This window comes from Pleurodeles waltl, chromosome 4_1 (genome assembly GCF_031143425.1).
Source record: "Pleurodeles waltl isolate 20211129_DDA chromosome 4_1, aPleWal1.hap1.20221129, whole genome shotgun sequence".
Classification (NCBI taxonomy): Eukaryota; Metazoa; Chordata; class Amphibia; order Caudata; family Salamandridae; genus Pleurodeles; species Pleurodeles waltl.
Genome location: NC_090442.1, coordinates 874,818,495 through 874,841,257, shown reverse-complemented (window position 1 = coordinate 874,841,257; position 22,763 = coordinate 874,818,495).

Here is a 22,763-nt window from a genome sequence, read left to right as displayed (position 1 = left end):
AACTCTGGGTACCTTTAGAATCCCTAGGATATAGGAAAAAAAGGTTGTAAGTATGGCGTGAATAGCCTATGTGGACATAAAGGTATGAGGGACTAAGTGTAAACTACCCCAAATAGCCAAAAAAAAGCTTGGCACTGGAGGGGGAAAAGGCCCGGCAGCAAAGGGGTTAAATCGTGGCAGGTTCCAGCATGCCATCTGTTTACGTTAATGCAGGACTGTAATGTTTCAGGACTTATGTTGTCTAGGCCTATGTTAGAATTTTGGAAGTCTAAAGGGTTTAGGGCCAGATGTAGGAAGAAAAAAATTTGCTAGTCGGAAATAGCGACTCCTTGCGAATCGCTATTTCCGACTCGCTAAACGAGATGCACGTAAAAATCACTATACCAAATAGCGCATCAGTCCTGAGTCACACCGCTATTTGCGACCTTGCAAATTGCAAAATCGCTATTTGAGAGTTCGCAATTTGCGAGGTCGCAAATTGCACAAGGGTGTTCTCCGGAGTCGCAAATTGCGACCGAGTCCTAAATGATGTCATAGAATGTGTCATGAGGGATGTATTATATGAGGTCATGAGCAGTGCATGGTAGGGATGTAAGTTATAGTTAGATCTGTTAACTATAATTGTGTTTTTTTTAATTCAGAAAGTTAATGTTGTCACCAAGGTATTCACCTAATTATAACGTCACTTTAACCTTTGTTTTTTTCAGTCACCCCTATACAGCCAAACCCATGCTGTACCTTTGGCTGGGGAGTTGGCCATGGGGCCTGGCCTTAGGGATCCCATCCTCCAGAGCTGTTTTTTTTCTAATTAAAGGGTAGGGTGTTGCTTGGCGCCCCTCCCAGAGTTGTTATAGGCTTCAGGGATCCAGTCCCCTGGTGCCACTTATTTAAATAAAGGGAAAGGGGACCATGTGGCCCACTCGCCAAGTCTTGCTAAGCCATAGGGATCATATCCCCCAGGGCCACTCTTTTATCCCCATTTCCAGAGGCCAGACATGCTTGTTTGGGGAAGAAGAGCGCATGCCCCCCCTCCCAGGCTGAGTTTGGCCCCAGGGATCCCATCCCCTGGGTTTTGGCATGCTTGTTTTGGAAAGGGGGAAACTGCTTCCTCCCTGGATTGATTTTGACCCCAGTGACCCTATTCCCTGGGCCTGGAGCAATATTTATGGGTAGGAGGCGCATGGCCACCTTGCCCAGATGCCATCCCCTGGGGCAAGTCACAATTTCAATGGGCAAGGGGGCTCATGGCCACTCTTCATGGGCTGATTTCAGCCCTGGGGACCACATTCCCGGCTATATTTGTAGGGGGATGGGTGTGCCCAGGCCCCTACCAGTGCTAATTTTGGCACCATGGGCCCCATCCCTTGGCCAATTTCCACCCCATGTACCTTATCCCCTGGGAACTACATACCTTGTGGGCCCAGCAATATTTAAAAGGGGGAGAGGGGCACACAGCCCTCCTCCTTGGACTTATTTCAGCCCCATGGAACCCATCTCGCAGGGCCTGGCTCAACAGAAGGTGGATGCCCTAGTGCTCTCCCAGAGTCCCCTCCAATTCCTCATTGGGGGCTACTGGGGGTAGCTTCAAAGCCCCCGGTCCCCCAGCTGGCCCCCTGTATCCATCAGGAGCTGCCATTGTCCCCACCCACAGGGAGTAGCTAATAACGCTGCTTCCTGTGGGCAGGAGCAATATTTAGATGTTTTTCTCTGCCTGCATTACTGGCAGCAGGGAAACAGATCTAAAGTTTACTCCCATCGTGCGGAAGCAATTTTAAAGCTCCCACTAGATGGGAGCCGACTTGGGTGGTCATTCTGAGTTTGGCGGTAGCCTGACTGCCACGCCAGCGGTGGTGTTATGACCACCTCCAGGGTGGTGGTACAGACTGCCATATAATGAGTAAGGTGGTGAACCCAACACAACACAGACAATTGACCGCCAGTACCACCACCGCCGCCACTGCCGATGAGCAGCATCTGGCGGCGGTAGGCAACATCAGGCTGCTGCCCACCACATTTCGAGTCACCACACATCCAGGATAACCGGGGCAGGCTGACCACGACAAAAATCCTGGGGGAAACAGAAAGTACAAAAGGAGACACCCACCTCCAGGCACAGAGACGCAACCGCGGCTGCCATGGCAACTGAACTGCTAGTCTTCCCAGCATTGTATCGCACCATACACCTTCAGGGCCAGTGACAATGACGTAGACGACAACCGTAAGTAGGAAACAGCTGGGATACACACACACACACATAACACACATTCCTGGCATGAACAGCGAAGGCCACACACACATGCATGGAACCATACCGTAACAGCACACACATCCACACACACAGGCACAAACAAAATACGTCAAAGCCAAGTACCCAATACACACACAACGCCAAGCAGATACGTGTCAAACGTACAGCACAACGCACACCAACACAGTCATACACATGTATCACAACACCCCATACAATCCCACAAGCAAGCAGTCAAATAACAACATGCATATCTCACAACCAATCTATCCAGTGCATGCAACAACACAGGCACAACCCATACACAGACCACCCACAACATTGCACACAGATGTCACACCACCATGTACAAGGAAACCAGGACATGCATCTCAACTTGCTGAACACAGCAACGTGGGTAGATGTATTATTAAACAAAATATATAAATAAACTATGTAAAATAAATGCCAAATGGCAAGTTCAATGTCCGGTAATGCAGGACACATTGTCCGGATTTCATGGCCCCAACTTTACTTCTGACAGCAAATAGGCCTCCACGGCATAGGGGCATAAATCGGACAGACAGGCACCTCACGGGTCTGGGGGTCGTAGGAGTGAGGGTGACTTTGATTTGGAAGGGGCATATCTCAATTTGGGTTTGGGAGGGGGAACTTTGGCTCTGAGAGGGGTGAATTGTTTGCTGGATGGAGGAGCAGGGGAAACACCAGAGAGGGCACCCAAGGAATGGGAGGTAGAAGGGTCTGGGAGGGGCAGGGGGACACAAAGTTTAGGGGTAACACAGGGTGGGAGGAGAGTAGGGAAGAGGTCAAGGGTGGCAAGGAATACTTTTAGGTACACAGAGTGGTCACATGATTGAGGGTTGGGAGTGGAGGCAGAGGGTGTGCTTGTCTGATGTGTTGGTGTGCTGTATGTGTGCAATGTGTGCATATCTGTGGTGAGTGAATGTTGGGTGAGTTAGTGGGTGCGTGTGCATTCATTGGGAGGAGGGGTAGAGATGCAGGGAGAGGGAATGGGAGATATGTGAGTGAATGTTGGGGTGGTTTATGCAAGTGAGTTGGATGTGCTGCAGGTGGCAGAGAAGGTAGTCGTGGTGAATGCAGATGTGTTGTGTGGGGTGGGTGTCTGTGAGTCTGCTGTTGTGGTGATTGAGGGTATGACTGGAATGCTAGCAGGCCCAGTGTGTGACGATGCAGTGCTGGCAGGTGTGAGTGGTGATGTGATTGTAAGGGAGGAGGTGGTGGGGAAGAGCCTGTTGTTGTGTATGCAGATGTGTGATGTGTGTGTGGGTATGCCTGTGGGTTCATTTGTAATGCATATGTCTGTCTTTGCGCACCTTTTCTCTTGTAGTTGGTGTATGCTGGTCTGTATGTGTGCCCTGGACGGGTGTAGGGAGAGGGGTTGTGGCTTGGGAACCGGTAGTTGGAGGGGGGACGGAAGATGAAGGGGCACTGGCTGCCATCAGTGAGAAGGCCAGAGTCTGAAATGATCTGTGTAGACCAGACAAGGCACCATAAATGCCTTTCAGGAACACATTGGACTGCTGCATTTGGGATGTCAGTCCCCGAATGGCATTCATGATGGTTGTCTGCTCCACAGAGATGGATATCAGGAGGTCAATAGCTTCCTCATTGAGGGCAGTAGGGCAGACTGGGGCAGAGGCAGAGGTGCCTGCGGCAAAGGAGACGCCCACCCTCCTTGGTGAGCTGGCACCGGCAACTGGGTGGGGAGTTACAGGGAGGGCAGTGCTGGTAAGGGGGTGGCAGACAAGGATGGTGCTGTGGTGGTCCCAGATGGGTCCACCACCAACAGGGAACCGCCATCAGAGGAGGAATCAGAATCTGATGTGGTGGTTGCCCCAGTCTCCCCTGTGGTGCTCCTGTCACCCTTTGTCCCACTGGTCCCATCGGCTTTGCTGGTGTCAGTGTCCTGGGTTCCGTGGGCTGCTGCATCCCCACTGGCCGGTGCCCTTCCTCCTTCGCCAAATGATGCTAATGCACACATAGACAGAGTTGGAGAGAGGAGGAGGGTGGGAGATACAGAAAGCAAGGAAATGGTGATAACCCACACATCCACTTCACAGACAAACAATACATACATTAGCCCCTGCCGGGTAAACAAGAGACTATTTTGCAATAATAAACAATAGAGTCATGGAAGCCATGCCCAAACTTATCAGTGATCACCTCAAACCTGCAGCCTATACACCTGATTGAAAATTACTACATGCCTGTCAACTGTCTAAATAACTGATCCAACAATAAAACCCAATATTATACCCAACCATGTCATCCATTACAGGATGAAACAAAACTGAGCTCAGAGTAACTGTGCACACAAACCAACTGACAGGAATGTGTGGAGCACATGTGGTACAGCGGTCCATTGATGTTGCAATTGAAGCTATTGCAATATTAACAAAACATACCTGTCATTACCCAAATACAGTGCCAATATGATCACCTTGTACTACTAGAGTACACGCAGAGATGGAAGATGCAGCAAGTGACATGATAGAACATTTGAGTGACCCATATGTACAGTTGAATGTGTGTCATAGTACAACCAATTTTGTTCCTGCATGGCTCTACATCGCTAACGTGTCACACTCCTGCATGATTGGTGTGACAAACAGGACTGCACACTCCCTACATCTCATCTGAACATGTAATTCCCAAGTCCAGTGAGGGTCACAGTACACAACCATGCAGAAGTCACCTGACACTCTACACTTACCCCCTTGTGGCTGCTGTGCTGCCCTCAAGCACCATTCCAACTCTGGGTAGGCCACCACCAGTATGCAGGCCATTAGGGGGTCAGGGTCCGACGGGCACCCCTTCCACATTGGGACGCCACCTCCAGCTGGGCCTCTGCGGTCTTCTGGGCACAGCATCTCAGGTCCTCCAACCACTTCCTGCAGTGGGTGCTCCTCTGGCTATGGTCCCCACTTCTTGGCAATGGCTCTCCATAACCCTTTTTTCTGGTGGGCACTGACCTGCATGGGAAACATTCTGAAAATGGGGGGCATGCTGTAACTGATACCAATACAGCTGCAACCTTTGGCGACACACAACATTCAAGGACCATGCACACTGCTAACGTACCACACACATCATGTGCATGCAAAACCCCAAATCAGTCATTACATGTCAATGTGCACACACATTCATCCTTAAACACCACCCGAATGAGGGACACCCTGGAGCACTGTACAACCGCCCACAGAGGGGTAGGTTCCCTTCCACCAGCCCTATCCCCTGCAGAGAGTGCCATTGTTGCTCCAAGATTCAGGACTCAGCAGCACACGAAGTGGAGGTCTTCCTTGCCCGAATCCCAGGAGTCAAATGAGATGACCCATACAAAATGGTGATTACAACCACAGAGGTCATGACCGTCCTCAACGGCAGTGATCGTCATTGGTCCCAGTTTCCCATAGACGTACGTCAATGTTATCCAATGAGGAGTTGCAAGGCGATTCCGACCTCTTTCCGCCATGACGACTGTCGCCGGCAGAATGAGGTCACTACCATCAGTCCAATACATGCAGGACAGGTAGATGCCATTTTATTTTGTTACAGGACTGTCCTGGGTTTACACTACATCATCACCTGCATAAAAATTCATTCATTTCGGTTACACTTTGTGGATAATCACGTATGTAGTGAGTGTCAGGTGGCATCACCACACCTGTCACTACACTTGTCAGTATTGACAATCCGTATGGCGGGATACATGGAAGGTGTATGTTTACATGTCCTGTACGTGTCCATTGTCACAGGGATTATGTAGCATTGTCTGATTGTGAATGGAGTGTGGAGTAATGTGTCTTCCCACAACATGACATCCGACTTACATGACCAATTTTTTGTGATTGTTGAATGTCATGCTCGGTGTTCTCCATTGTGAGAGGTTCCCAGATTGTTGTTTGTCTCCGTACCTAGGCATCGCCAAAATGAAGTGATGAGGGATGCACCAGTTTACTGGCCACTCATAGATCTTGAAACCATGGAGGAGCACCATATCATCCTGACCTATTGACCTAACCGTTTGTGTCACAGGTAACTGGTCACCCAGTTGAAGGCAGACCTCCTGCTGGCTTTGAGAAATCCTCATGCCATCCCTCCAACAGTCCAGGTGTTGTCAGTCCTGCATTTTCTGGAAAATGGCTCTTTTCAGGTGACTGTGGGACTGGTTGCAAGGATGTCACAGCCCATGTTCAGTAAGGTGTTTGCAGGATGTGCTGGATGCCTTACTCAAGCATGTGTACAGGTACATCAGGTTCCCACAACAGGCAGAATTGGCCACTGTCAAAGCAGCCTTATACAATATATTAAATGTCCCACATGTAATAGGAGCCATTGATGGGACTCCCATTGCCTTGGTACCTCTGAGTGCCAATAAACAGGTCTACAGAAACCAGAAGGGTACATATTCGCTCAATGTACAAGTGGTTTGTCTTGCAGATGAGTACATAACACATGTAAATGCAAAATTCCCAGGATCAGTACATGATTCCTATGTCCTGAGGAACAACAATGTCCCTGCATTGATGTCACAGCTACAAGGAGAAAGGGCCTGGCTCATAGGTATGTGCACTGCTCTCCATGTCAGAAGTTTGTACCCCTCCCTCCACAGTCTGCACTCTGCCTAGCATTGTGACCTATAATCATGTTCCATTTTCCACACAGGTGACTCTGGATATCCCAACCTGCCCTGGCTCCTGACACCTGTTATACGTCCATCTACAGGAGGGGAGAACAGGTACAATGAGGCACATGGCCGGACGAGGCGAGTGATTGAGCGGACTTTCGGCCTCTTGAAAGCTATGTTTGGTTGCCTCCATGTGTCCGGTGTTGCCCTACAATACTGACCAGGGAAATTCTGCAAGATCTTTGTTGCATCCTGCATGCTCCATAATCTGGCCCTCATAAGGCACATTCCACTGTTGGAGGAGGGGGACATTGATGCTGGATCAGTGTTTGGGGCCGGTGACTCTGATGCTGATTAGGAGGCAGACAAGGATGAGGCACAAGACAACAAGACTGATGTGACTCGTCACTACTTTCAATGATGATCAGGTATGTATGATTTGTATGTCATCTGCACTTGGGATATCTATTGTTAATGCCAGTCTGTACCAAGGTTTTGCATGTGTCAAGGTGTGTGTGGGTGCTACAGTCTTCCATCTTATTTTACGACCCTGAAAGTTAGCTGACTTACCATGAGGGGTAGTGGAAATGCATTTCTGCTAATGGCATGTCTGGAATGCTGGTGCCATTACGGAACATCCTTATGGCTGTACCAAAGGTTTTGAGTCCTCAGTCTGCCTGTTTGGGTTCATGGAAGGGGACTTATCAGTCTTGTCCTGCTGTGTAGGCATGTCATGCTGCATTATCAGCTGTTGTGTGGCAACTACCTGTTCCTGACTACTCAGGGAGGTGGACAGTAGAGGATGTTACCTATGTGGCATCTTTGTTGTTCAACACGTGTGTGTGACAACGCAGGTCCGTACATTTGTGATATCATAGCTGCTGGGTCAGTCATCCTGTGTTTGTGTTCAACTGCTGTTGATGTATGACTGTGGATTACATGCCTTACAACATTGTGACTAATTCAATGTAATTTGTCCTCTTCAGGTCACATATCTGTTTGCAATCTGCTTACTGAATAGCCTGTTGGGATTGTTGGCAGAGGATGTTACAACCATATGGCTGTGCTTACACACCTGCTGGAGTATCCCACTACATCTGTCACTTTGACTTTATCGTTGTGTCGACATGTGTATAAATTTGTTGCTTGTAAACAGAATTGTCACTCTGTACAATGAAGAGACATGCACTATGGCTTGCGATGATTGGTGTTTATTTAGTGTTTAAAATCACAGTCCAGAGGAGTGTGGCAATGGTCTAGGTTAAGTTCAGAATGGATGGTACAGCTTTTTGTTTCACAGGTCCTGTATTCATTTGCCTCAGAATGATGGGTACTTGGTATTGGACAGCCAACAGGGTGTAACAGTGGCACACAAGGGTGACAGTTCAGAAGAGGGATCCCTTCCTGGTAGGTGGATTGATCTGTGTCTCAGGTCGTACATGATCTCTGGATAGCTGGCCTCTTTTACGGGGGTCCCCAGCCCAGATGCAGGGGTAGGGGTGCTGGTTGCCTCTGGGTCCTCATGCTGGGTCTCCATTCCAGTAGCAGGTGCTGATGTTGAGGGCAGTGGTGTTGACTGACTACTGGATGGTGCCTGCTGTTGGGTGGAGGATGTCTGCCGGATGTTGTTGAGTTCCTTGAACTCCCCTAATATGGAGACCATGGTGGCATTGAGTGCCTGCCACTGCTCCATGGCCTCCTGGTGGTATTCCCCCTGCAGTCTTTGGGTGTCCTTCAAGGTGGAGAGTATCTGGCCTATCTTGTCCTGGGATTGCTGATAGGCTGCAAGGACTCTGGTGACGGCCTCCTGGCCATTCGTGTCCTGTACCTGCCTTTCCCTTGGTCCAAGATTGCCCTCCCACATGCCCTTCCACCCTGTGCCTGTGCCCCTGGTGCAGTGTGCCCCCTCCCACTGACACCAGGACCGTCACTGTCTTCGGTTTGCACTGTTGACTCCTGACCCTGTCCTGTGGGGCACACTCATGATTGATGTGTCCTTGGGACACAAGTTTGGGAAGGTGGGCTCTTCTGTGCAATGGATGCCACAGGGGAGGTTTCAGTTATGGACAGGGTGAAGCTGGTGTTGGTGGTGGACTGACCACTCATGCCAGACAGGCCAGATTTGTCATCCATATGCAGACATTCAGGGGATTCCTCAACTATTGAACCTGCTCCCAGGCCTGTGCTTCCTGTCCTGGCCTCCTCTGCTGCATGGCAGTACTTGGGAGACCTGTGGAATGAGAGGTATTGTGCCAGATGACGATATTGTAGAAGTGATACACATGGTTGCATGCCATTATTGATTGGATTTGCAGGGCAGTAATGGCATTGACAGTTACAAGACCATTGTTTGTTTTTTCATGAGTGGAATGTTGCAATGGTCCTATTTTGGGGAATAGTACATATTTGTCTTGCTACTGTCATTGCCATGTACAGATGGGCATTCAAAAAACTTTTGGGTGACAGGGACTGACATGATTTAACGTGCAAGTACTGAGATGTGAAGTGGATGTAGCAGTAATGCAAGCTTAGGGAGTGTTGCATTGTGGTAGTTGTAGAACTTGCTTCAGTGTGGGGTATCCATGCACTATGTGGGCCTGTGAGGGAGTGGTGTCAGTAGGTAATGGTGGCATACAAGGGTGGGCACTGGGTCCATGGAGGGTTTGTGCATGTTAGAGTGGTGTGAGGGGGTGAGTGCGGTGGGGGTACATTCTGTGTGTTGACTGGGGTGTGTAGTTGACTTACCAGTTTCCAGTCCGCTAGTTTTTCCTGTCAGCCCTCCATGGTGTAGGATGGCCAAGACATTCTCCTCCCATCTTCATAATTCTGGAGAAGGCGGTTGAGGGCCACCACCAGTCCTCATGACGGCGATTTGGTGCCTGGAAGCCATGGCCCATACCTTCCCCCGTAGTTCGTTCAAACCTCTTCCTAATGTCCTCCCTTGTGCGTGAATGGTTCCCCAAAGCAGTCATCATGACCACTATCCTCTGCCATCAGTTGTTTTTCCTGGCAATGGATGTCTGCAGGACCTGTGCTCCAGACAGTTGCGCTCCACTCTGACAATTTCATCGACCATGACCCTCAGCTCCTCGTTTGTGAATCTGGGTTTTTATTTGTGGTGCCATGGTGGTTGGGTTGTGGGGGGGGTGTGTTGTGCAGGGATGCTGGGTGTGCTGTTTGTTGGTGTGAGTTAGGGTAATGGGATGTGTGTGTGTTTTCTAGTGTTTGTGTGCAGTGGTGTGTTGTGTTGTGTGATGAGGCTTCAGTGACAGGGTGCCTGTGATATCTAGGTGCAGTACTTTCCTTCAGTGTGTGCTTGCCTCGCTCTAACAAAAGTTTTGGGTATGGTAGGTGGTGTTTTGTAGTGCTGTGGGCAGGTGTGTGTATGTGTATCAGGTGTTAGGTAATGGTATTGTCCAATGTGTTCTGGCGGAGGTGCACTTTTTTAGGTGGCGGTTCGGACTGCCAATGGTATTGCATCGTGTTGGGACTGCAGTGCAGATTTGTGATTTGTTATTTGGCAGGTGGGATGTTCTCAACGTGGCAGTGCGGTGCTGGTGGTCTAGATGCCTCCTTCTCCCCGTTGTTTCTGCCGACAGTGTCATTTTTTGGGTGAATTTTAGGCAGTGTTGTGTTGGTGACTCGTAATGCGGCGGTCTTCAGACCGCCATCACTGGCGGTTTTCCGACGGCCACTTACACAACGGTCATCGGTAGAGACCACCAAAGTCAAAATGACCACCTTGGTGTTTGCTCCTGCATGGCATGGCATCGCTCCTCAAAAATAATAACAATGGCCATGGAGGGAGGGCTCGCTTTGGCCTCTTGTGGCATGGGGACGGTGCCACTCAGCCTCCTTCCCCTTAAATAATAAGATCGGCCCTGGGGGTGCGCTTCCTGGGGGCCTCTAATGTCTCAGGAAGGAATTGTTGTATTTGTTGCTATTTGTTATTTTTTCATCCCACAGTGGGATCCTTTACATCCCCTCCAAGGGCCTGGGTATCCCTACCCCACCCATATATATCTTTTTGTTTTTTAGAACTTCAGAACAGGGAACTAAACCCTGTGTCCTATAATGGCTGACACCAACATTTTTATCATGTTGCTGGAAGCCAGTCAGAGTGCTTGCTCTCAAGGGAGTCTGACTCCTGTGGAAGGGAGATGGCCCAACAGAAATAAAGCTCCCTGGACCAATTAGAATACTCTATTTTTTAACTGGATCTCCCACAAGAGTCTCAATGACTCTTGCTTGCTCAACTGCCAAAATATACAATTATTTTTTACCCTTAATTTCTCAAAAACTACTGAATGGGTTTACAGCATATCACAAAAAGCACATTCTGTGGACGTAGATCTAGCTTTCAGACGAATTTGGTGTAATTCCTGTGTGTAGTTTTTGCTGTAGCCTGTCTTAAAGAAGTCTATGGAACATTCATGGAGATTTAGCATTTTGAACCCCCTCTTTTTCTTGCCCCCCATTTAATAGATCATCCCAAAACGTTTCGGGAAGGAGCTGAGATGAATGAACGTTTTTGGAAAGTTTTTAGCAAACCAAAAAATTTTCTTTCTATGGAAAAGCAAATCTAATTATAACTACCTAGTGGTAATCACGACGAGATTATATGTATGTAGAGACTGAAAAAGAAAGAGAGAGAGAAAGAATGTGTGTCTACATCTGACAAACCACCAATTCAGAATTATTTATCCCCAGGGCCATAGAAGTCTTTTATTCTTCCAAGCATTGGCCTTGCTCCTTTCTCTCTCAGTGTCCTCTGCTCCCTGAGATTAGCACCAGCAGGCAAGGGAGCTTTCAAGAGAGGGCGGGGGGAAGATAAAGAGAAAGTAATCAGAGAGGAGAAAGAGGAAATGAGAAAGGGGGAATGGATGGATAGTTTCAGCATGCCTTTTGTTCCCCCATTTCGACCCTTTTGAATAAAACCCACTTTGGATGCAAAGGAAATGTTCTTAGCTCGTATTTAAAAAAAAACAATCATTATTTCTAAGAAGCTGAAAATATAAACTTATTTAATATCTTATTAGATCATTTAAAAATTAAGAGTGTGCATCTAACAGTCATTCCTCCAGTTATAGAAAAGTAACAGATTAAAATTAACTGCTCACCTCATACTACTCCATTTCTTAAGAAAACATTCAACTCTGTGTGCAAAAAAAGCGTACCAGTGAGTGACAAAAAAAAGATACAGCGTAATGTTCAAGGCTGATCAAAGGCCATATATTCAGGACCAGAAACTATCAGTGGCCCATCACATTGTAAGACTGAAATACAAGGATGTTCAGAAACTAAGGCCCTCATTACGACCCTGGCAGTCGGTGGAGAAGTGGCGGTAATACCGCAAACAGGCCGGCGGTAAAAAAATTGGAATTACAAGCATGGCGGTGACCGCCATGCAAAACCGCCACTTCTCCACTCCGACTGCCAGGGTGGTAAATGCCGCTGGGCCGTAAACTTCAGTCTTCAGCCAGGCGGCTGTCACTACACCGCAGGCGGTATCACAACCCCGCATACCGACATAGATTTCGTGGGGTTCTGTACCGCCACGCAAACCATGGCAGTAGGCACTATCAGTGCCAGGGAATACGTTGCCAGGGAATACGTTCCCTGGCACTGATAGGGGTCTCCCCCACCCCACTCCCCCTCCCCAGAGTCCTACCCCCAAACCCACAACCCCCCTACCACACCCCAAAGGTGGTAGGACCACCCTCCCCACACCCCCTAACATTGACACACACACCCCCATACACGCACACTCACACAACACCTCAACATACACGCACACATACATGCACACATATGCACACATACACACAGACATACACACAGACCTACACACAGACATTTTCCATACACACAACACCCCTGCATGCATACACGCACTCACACACCCCCTCTACACACTCACACGCACACCCCCATGCACGCATACAACACACAACACCCCGTCACCCTCTCCCCTAATGGACGATCACCTTACCTTGCCCAGTGATCCTCTGGGAGGGAACGGGATCCATGGGGGCTGCTCCGCCGCCAGCTCCCCACCACCAGAACACCGCCACACCAAATCTTTGGATGTGAGTCGGTGGGCGGTGTTCAAATGACGTGGCAGTGGAGCAGCCTCTACTTCACCGCCGATAGCCAGTACGGCTGATGGCGGCTCTCCATCCGAAAAAGGGCGGAGGGCTGCCACCAGTCATAATACGCTGTGCGGAAAACTGCTTGCACTGACGGTCTTCAGCACGGCGGTACCTCGGCGGTCTTGTAAAAAGACCGCAGAGGTCAAAATGAAGCCCATAATATGCGACTCCGGAGTGTAATATTTTTGTTCAAAGCTTTGAAGTGGACAAGAGGACTGTTAGACTTTTCATCCTTGGTGTGGTCTTCCTTAGCTTTTTGCCTCTGTTTCCCAGGTTGTTGAAGTGTGCTGGACTCTATTTGTGCTGTTTTTGTTACTCTGGGCACATTACAACTGCTAACCAATGCTAAAGTGCAAGTGCTCCTATACAAAAAGTGTATGTAATTGGTTTATCCATGATTGGCATATTTTATTCACTAGTAAATCCCTAGTACAGTGCACTAGAGTTGCCCAGGGCCTGTAAATCAAATGCTACTAGTGGGCCTGCAGCACTGATTGTGCCACCCACATAAGTAGCTCTGTAATCATGTCTCAGACCTACCACTGCAGTGTCTGTGTGTGCAGTTTTAACTGTAAATTTGACTTGGCGAGTGTACCCACTTGCCAGGCCTAAACCTTCCCTTTTCTTACATATAAGACACCGCTAAGGTAGGCCCTAGGTAGCCCCAAGGGCAGGGTGCAGTGTATGGTTAAGGTAGGACATATAGGGGGTCATTCTGACCCTGGCGGTCGGTGATAAAGCGGCGGCCAACCCGCCAACAGGCCGGCGGTCCAAAAAATGCAACTCTGACCCTGGCGGGAACCGCCAACACAGCCCGCCGCATTAACACTCCGACCGCCACGGTGGAACAAACAAACAGCGCGGCGGTCACCGCCAACAGCCAGGCGGCAGACAATGTACCGCCCACCCTATCACGACCCACCAATCCGCCACCTTTTCCGGGGGGGGAGCACCGCCGATAAAAACACGGCGGAAACAGACTACGAACGGGAAAACGCTCACCTCCACATACTCCACGCGAGATTCCGGCAGTATGGAACCCGAGTTACAGGTCATCCCCGCACTCCTATACCTGCTCCTGTACCAGGAGCACGCCCGGCGGCGCGGAAGACATCGGTGAGTACTGCACCTACGACACAGGGGAGGGAAAAGATTACCGGCACACACCCACCCACCCACACCCACTACAACACACACATCAATGCATTCCCACAGATCACTGTCACAACCCACAAACCCCCCCCTCCGAAATAATGCAAAGACCAAAAGAAGAGATCTTAAACGGGCAGATATATTGAAAAATGGACAGCAGTAATCCAAATAAATAAATAAACTATGTACAAAATATATACATCTACTATATGTAGTCCAACCACTGTCCGTGGACCACAGGGGTCCTGAGCAAAGGGGCAAGGCCCAGTCCCACGACAAGAACTCCACGGAGAGAACACTGCAGGGGCATCAGAAAGAAAAAAGGACAGGCACCTCAGGGGGAAGGGAAGGGGGGGCACCTCAGCCACTTGAGTACACGACGCCAGATCCACGAGGGGACTCCATGACCACTGGCCCATCCTGGGGAGAGCAAAGCCACAGTCCATACAGTCCATACAGTGGGTGGCCTGCCCACTGGGCCATCCTGGGGAGTGCAAAGCCACAGTCCATACAGTCCATACAGTGGGTGGCCTGCCCACTGGGCCATCCTGGGGAGAGCAAAGCCACAGTCCATACAGTCCATACAGTGGGTGGCCTGCCCACTGGGCCATCCTGGGGAGAGCAAAGCCACAGTCCATACAGTCCATACAGTGGGTGGCCTGCCCACTGGGCCATCCTGGGGAGTGCAAAGCACAGTCCATACAGTCCATACAGTGGGTGGCCTGCCCACTGGGCCATCCTGGGGAGAGCAAAGCCACAGTCCATACAGTCCATACAGTGGGTGGCCTGCCCACTGGGCCATCCTGGGGAGTGCAAAGCCACAGTCCATACAGTCCATACAGTGGGTGGCCTGCCCACTGGGCCATCCTGGGGAGTGCCAAGCCACAGTCCATACAGTCCATACAGTGGGTGGCCTGCCCACTGGGCCATCCTGGGGAGTGCAAAGCCACAGTCCAAACAGTCCATAACAGACTCCACTGCCACTGGAGGAGGCATGTTGGCCAGAGGACATCCTGCAGCCCTGCCCGAGACAGATCCTGCCCTGCCACGTCTGCCAAAGGGCCAGCGGTTCTTGCCTGGAAGGGCCCAGTTCAGCGGGTCTTGCCTTGAAGGGCCCAGTTCAGCGGTTCTTGAGACGGCGGTCCCCAGCGGAGCGGTGCTGGAGACGGCGGGGCCCAGTTCAGCGGTTTTTGCCTTGAAGGGCCCAGTTCAGCGGTTCTTGCCTTGAAGGGCCCAGTTCAGCGGTTCTTGCCTTGAAGGGCCCAGTTCAGCGGTTCTTGAGACGGCGGTCCCCAGCGGAGCGGTGCTGGAGACGGCGGGGCGCAGTTTAGCGGTTCTTGCCTTGAAGGGCCCAGTTCAGCGGTTCTTGCCTTGAAGGGCCCAGTTCAGCGGTTCTTGAGACGGCGGTCCCCAGCGGAGCGGTGCTGGAGACGGTGGGGCCCAGTTCAGCGGTTCTTGCCTTGAAGGTCCCAGTTCAGCGGTTCTTGCCTTGAAGGGCCCAGTTCAGCGGTTCTTGCCTTGAAGGGCCCAGTTCAGCGGTTCTTGAGACGGCGGTCCCCAGCGGAGCGGTGCTGGAGACGGCGGGGCCCAGTTCAGCGGTTCTTGCCTTGAAGGGCCCAGTTCAGCGGTTCTTGCCTTGAAGGGCCCAGTTCAGCGGTTCTTGAGACGGTGGTCCCCAGCGGAGCGGTGCTGGATACGGCGGTGCCCAGTTCAGCGGTTCTTGCCTTGAAGGGCCCAGTTCAGCGGTTCTTGAGACGGCGGTCCCCAGCGGAGCAGTGCTGGAGACGGCGGGGCCCAGTTCAGCGGTTCTTGCCTTGAAGGGCCCAGTTCAGCGGTTCTTGCCTTGAAGGGCCCAGTTCAGCGGTTCTTGCCTTGAAGGGCCCAGTTCAGCGGTTCTTGCCTTGAAGGGCCCAGTTCAGCGGTTCTTGAGACGGCGGTCCCCAGCGGAGCGGTGCTGGAGACGGCGGCCATTCTATGGCCAACTGCTCATTGCCTGGTGGTGCCCTCCTGGGCAGCGGGGATGGTGCTCCTTCAATGCCCACCTGGGCTGTGGGTGGTGGGGCCCTCCTGGCCAGCTGGGCTGGGTCCTCCCTGGGCAGCGGCTATGGGGGTGGTGGGCTCTCCCTGGGCAGCTGTGACGGTTCCTCCCTGGGCAGCGGCTATGGGGGTTGTGGGCTCCTCCTGGGCAGCTGTGACGGTTCGTCCCTCGGCAGCGGCTATGGGGGTGGTGGGCTCTCCCTGGGCAGCTGTGACGGTTCCTCCCTGGGCAGCGGCTATGGGGGTTGTGGGCTCCTCCTGGGCAGCTGTGACGGGTCCTCCATGGGCAGCAGGCCTGCTGCCTGACTTCTCCGCCTTGCTGCCCTTGCCCTCCTTAGTCGGGAGTCTGTGGCCCTTCCCTCCCTTTGGAGCTGTGGCTGTTGACGGTGGCTGGCTAGTGTCCTGGGGGGATATAGAACCCGGGGTCCTGCAGCGGCCCTTCCGCCTTCTGCTCCTCTTCCCAGGGGGTGGGCTGCCTGTCCCCTTGCTGCTGGGCGAAGATCCAGACATGCGGGCTGGTGGGCTCCAATACCCCTGCACCCTTGTCAAGGGGGCTGCAGGGCTGGTGGTGGCTAAGGTGCTCTTTTTACCCCGATGAGAAGGAGGGGGGGCTCAGGGTCAGGAAAGAAGTTAGCAGTAGAGAGATAGATTTTCTTGGGACAATGGAGAGTGATAGGTACAGTGGGAATGGGAGTGGAGGGAGAGGATGTGGTTGTAGGTGAGTGACGTTTGCTGTCTTTGGGTGCAGGTGCAGGAGGGATAGGCTGTCGTGAGGTGGATGGCTGTTGGGTGGGTGGGTGGCTGCGTTTGTGTGGTGTGGAAGAGGGGGTGACAGACACAGTGGGAGAGGACACAGGGGACGTGTAAATGGCAGTGGGGGTGGTGACTGCACGTGTGCGGAGTGTTCTGGTGGGTGTGCTGGTGATGGAAACACTGGCTGATGGTGAGGTGAATGAAGGTGTGAGTGTAGACGTCACAGGGAGGGAGGAGGGAGACGAGGAGGTGGGGGTCACAGAGGTGGTAGTGACTGTTGGCATGTCTGCATCGGAATGTTGCTTGTGTGAATGTCTGCGTGATCTGTGGTGCTTATTTTTGGATGAGCTGCTCTTGGGTGTTGAGGTGTGTGCAGGCTGGTCTGATGGTGTGGGTGGGACAGGCAGAGGAACAGGAGACTGGGAGGAGGGAGTTAGTAGAGGGAGGCAGGAGACAGGGACAATGGCTGCCGTCAGTGCTGAGGCCAGAGCCTGGAACGATCGTTGATGGGCAGCCTGACCCGAATGAATGCCCTCCAGGTACGCATTGCTGCGATGAACCTCCCTCTCCACCCCCTGGATGGCATTCAAAAGGGTAGTCTGCCCAACAATGAGCGTTCGGAGGAGGTCAATGACCTCCTCACTGAGGGCAGCGGGGGTAACAGGGGCAGGGCCTGAGGTGCCTGGGGCGAAGGAGATGCCCAGCTTCCTGGCAGAGCGGGCACGGGGCGAACGCTGAGGGGCTGCTGGGAGGGCGGAGATGGTGCGCTGGGTGGCGGCTGTACCTGTAATGGCGGGGTGCACGGATGTTGCCACCCCCGCAAGGGAGCTCCCTTCCGAGGACGTGTCCGTGTCGCTGCAGGGTCCAGTCGTCCCCGTTGTGGAGCTCCCCTCGCCCTCCGTCTCACTGGTCCAGTCAGACTCTGTGGCATGGCCCTCCTGGGCCATGTGAGATGCAGCTCCCTCCTGCCCCGATGCCACTTCTCCTCCGCCTGATGATGCTGATGCACACAAGCACAGAAAGACAAACAAAAAGGGGGGGGGAGAGAGAAATAAAGATATTTTGAGTACATGGATCACCGGTACAGTTAGCGGACATGACAGACACAGATGCCCCCTGCACTAAGTTGCGCACTTGGGGTCCGCTACGCATTCCGTGGAACATGCCCTACACGCCTAGAGTTCACAACTGCACCCATGGATGACACGGCCCAGGGATGGCTGTACTGGCACACTACTGAGGGTGGTGGCTGGGGACACAGGGGCTTACGGGGGTGCCCAGCCTACAGATATCGCCCTGGCCTTGGGGGACCCACAGCCCTCCTCCCCCACCCAGACACCTCCACTGCGCGACAACAGAGTAGATTATGCTTGTACTCACCCCCTTGTGTCTGCTGTGCTGCCCTCACGCGCCCATCCAAATCAGGGTAGGCCACCGCCAGGATCCGGAACATCAGGGGGGTCAGTTGACGGCAGGCACCCCGCCTACGTTGGGAGGCCATCCCCAGCAGAGACTCGGCGGTCTTCTTGGTCCCGCGGCGGATGTCCTCCCACCTCTTGCGGCAGTGGGTGCCCCGTCGATGGTGGACCCCCCGGGTCCGGACTTCCTTGGCGATGGCACGCCAAATCCCGATCTTCTCATGGGCGCAGACCTATGTGACACGTACAGGGAGGGAGAAATACCACGTTCAAGTTTGTCTGCATTTTCGTTGCCAGTGGCCCAACGCCCCCCATCCCCGCCAGGCCCCCCGCCATGCCCCCCGCCAGGCCCAACATGCCCCCCATCCCCGCCAGGCCCCCGCCAGGCCCCCCGCCAGGCCCAACATGCCCCCCATCCCCGGCAGGCCCCCCGCCAGGCCCCCCGCCAGGCCCAACATGCCCCCCATCCCCGCCAGGCCCCCCGCCATGCCCCCGCCAGGCCCAACATGCCCCCCATCCCCGCCATGCCCCCCGCCAGGCCCAACATGCCCCCCATCCCCGCCAGGCCCCCCGCCAGGCCCCCCGCCAGGCCCAACATGCCCCCCATCCCCGCCAGGCCCCCCGCCATGCCCCCCGCCAGGCCCAACATGCCCCCCATCCCTGCCAGGCCCCCAGCCATGCCCCCCGCCAGGCCCAACATGCCCCCCATCCCCGCCATGCCCCCCGCCAGGCCCAACATGCCCCCCATCCCCGCCAGGCCCCACGCCAGGCCCAACATGCCCCCATCCCCGCCAGGCCCCCCGCCAGGCCCAACATGCCCCCCATCCATGCGATGGCACGCCAAATCCCGATCTTCTCATGGGCGCGGACCTATGTGACACGTACAGGGAGGGAGAAATACCACGTTCAAGTTTGTCTGCATTTTCGTTGCCAGTGGCCCAACGCCCCCCATCCCCGCCAGGCCCCCCGCCATGCCCCCCGCCAGGCCCAACATGCCCCCCATCCCCGCCAGGCCCCCCGCCAGGCCCAACATGCCCCCCATCCCCGCCAGGCCCCCCGCCAGGCCCCCCGCCAGGCCCAACATGCCCCCCATCCCCGCCAGGCCCCCCGCCATGCCCCCCGCCAGGCCCAACATGCCCCCCATCCCCGCCATACCCCCCGCCAGGCCCAACATGCCCCCCATCCCCGCCAGGCCCCCCGCCATGCCCCCCGCCAGGCCCAACATGCCCCCCATCCCCGCCAGGCCCCCCGCCAGGCCCCCCGCCAGGCCCAACATGCCCCCCATCCCCGCCAGGCCCCCCGCCATGCCCCCTGCCAGGCCCAACATGCCCCCCATCCCCGCCAGGCCCCCAGCCATGCCCCTGCCAGGCCCAACATGCCCCCCATCCCCGCCATGTCTCCCGCCAGGCCCAACATGCCCCCCATCCCCGCCAAGCCCCCCGCCAGGCCCAACATGCCCCCCATCCCCGCCAGGCCCCCCGCCATGCCCCCCGCCAGGCCCAACATGCCCCCCATCCCCGCCATGCCCCCCGCCAGGCCCAACATGCCCCCCATCCCCGCCAGGCCCCCCGCCATATCCCCCGCCAGGCCCAACATGCCCCCCATCCCCTCCAGGCCCCCCGCCAGGCCCCCGCCAGGCCCAACATGCCCCCCATCCCCGCCAGGCCCCCCGCCATGCCCCCCGCCAGGCCCAACATGCCCCCCATCCCCGCCAGGCCCCCCGCCATGCCCCCCCGCCAGGCCCAACATGCCCCCCATCCCCGCCATGCCCCCCGCCAGGCCCAACATGCCCCCCATCCCCGCCAGGCCCCCCGCCATGCCCCCCGCCAGGCCCAACATGCCCCCCATCCCCGCCAGGCCCCCCGCCATGCCCCCCGCCAGGCCCAACATGCCCCCCATCCCCGCCATGCCCCCCGCCAGGCCCAACATGCCCCCCGCCAGGCCCCCAGGCCAGCCAGTGGCCCCAAATCCATATTGAATTAAACTCACGTGTTGGTCTGGAGGACCGTAGAGTAGCGCATACTGGGGGAGGACCCCATCCACAAGTTTCTCCAACTCTTCTCCAGTGAAGGCAGGGGCCCTTTCCCCAGTCGCAGCAGCCATTGTCCCTTCCAGACCGAGGTCACAGCAACACTTGCAGTATAGGTCCTCTCCTGTGAAAGTTCAAGTCGCGAGTGAATAAATAGATAGAAAATGGCGGTCACGCCAGCGGCGGTGCGTACCGCGGCCGGGCGTACCGCCACCGCCGGCGCACTTCGCCATTGGCTCCTGATACCCATAGGCTTCAATGTTATCCAATGCGGCTTCGCGCCGCGGTCTCGACCGCCTACCGCCACGGTGTGCCACGCCAGCGCATTGACCTCACATCCCATTGTCACACTTCACAGGTCAGGCAGCCGCCATTTCGAGGGTCCACATGGCTCAATTTCAACTGCGTCACACAGGCCTAGGCCTTGCATAGCCACTCATACACGCCATTCACTGCATAGAGAATCGTTTACTGTGCAAGCTGTGAGTACGTACCTGTGGGTTGCTTGACTGTGTGCTCCATGTTGTCCTTCCTAGGCACCGTCCGCTGGGTTTGGCGAGGAGAAGGAGGAATCCTCCCGTGTACAGACCGCTGGTGGACCTGTCGACAATGGAAGCACGCCACATTATCCTGACCTACCGGCTTGACCGTGCCACTATACATGAACTGTGTGCCCAGCTGGAGCCCGACCTGATGTCCCCCATCCGCCAACCCACAGGGATTCCCCCTCTGGTGCAGGTCCTGTCAGTACTCCATTTCTTGGCAAGTGGGTCATTTCAGACAACAGTGGGAATTGCTTCTGGGATGTCTCAGCCCATGTTTTCGAAGGTGTTATCCAGAGTGTTGTCTGCCCTGATGAAATACATGAGGAGCTACATCCTTTTCCCTGAGGTGGGCGAATTGGCTACAGTGAAGGGTGATTTCTATGCCCTTGGACATATTCCCAACGTCATTGGTGCCATTGATGGGACCCATGTGGCTTTGGTTCCCCCCCAAGGAAGTGAGCAGGTGTACAGGAACAGGAAAAGTTACCATTCTATGAACATCCAGGTGGTGTGTTTGGCTGACCAGTACATCTCCCATGTCAATGCCAAATTCCCTGGGTCAGTGCATGACGCCTACATCCTAAGGAATAGCAGCATCCCTTACGTGATGGAACAGCTAGAGAGACACCGTGTATGGCTATTGGGGGACTCTGGGTACCCCAACCTGTCGTGGCTACTGACCCCAGTAAGGAATCCCCGGACCAGGGCAGAGGAACGGTACAATGAGGCCCATGGGCGTACTAGGAGGGTGATCGAACGCACCTTCGGCCTCCTAAAGGCCAGGTTTCGGTGCCTGCATATGACAGGTGGATCCCTAATGTACTCACCTAAGAAGGTGTGTCACATCATCGTGGCCTGCTGCATGCTTCACGACCTGGCTTTGCGCCGCCAGGTGCCTTTCCTGCAGGAGGATGGTCGAGACGGTGGTGTTGTGGCAGCTGTGGAACCTGTGGAGAGTGACGAGGAGGAAGACGACGGGGCTGAAACAGACAACAGGGACAGAATCATTGCACAGTACTTCCAATAGGACACAGGTAACAATTCAAACATAATTTAGTAAATGTAAACTACTCTCCTGCATCTCTGCTGCCTGTCTATTTGCCCCAGTGTATGATGACTGAGTTGTGGCTTTTCCCTCCCTATTTCAGATCTGGGGTCCCCACTACGAGTCCTGTGCTTCGTTTCCCCATGGACTACAGCTTTGTGGCAGCGGTTTGTTGACTTCACTATGTACAAGGACAGATTTGCACTGTCATGTCAATTACAATATTTTGAAATCACAGCCAGACTCCAGATAGTTTTGTGCAAAATAGGTGTTTATTTCAGTGCTCAAAATGGGATGGGTGGTTTCAAGTGGGTGGGGGCTATGGTGAAGGAATGTCCATGGCAGGGTCCAGAGTAACAGTCACACAGGTGCATTGTCCATAGGCCTGTGGAGAGATGGAGCATGGGCAGTTCAAGGATGGACAGGGTGAGAATGTGGGACAGTGGGATGACATCAGGTGGTATCCTTTGCTGGCGGGGGTCTTGACATCCTACTCTGTCTTCTTGCGAGATCTCAGGGCCCTCTTGCGGGGTGGTTCTTCTCCTGCAGGAGGTGGGGGTCTGGTGGGCTGCTGTTGTGCGGGGGCCTCCTGTCCACTAGCGCCGGCGGAGGTGGTTGGCTGTTCTTGGTCCAGGCTAGTGGCAGGGGCCCTTTGTTGTTGTTGAGTGTCCGAACTGGTGTTGATGAGTTCCTGCAGCAGCCCTACCATGGTAACCAGGGTGGAGGTGAGGGCTCT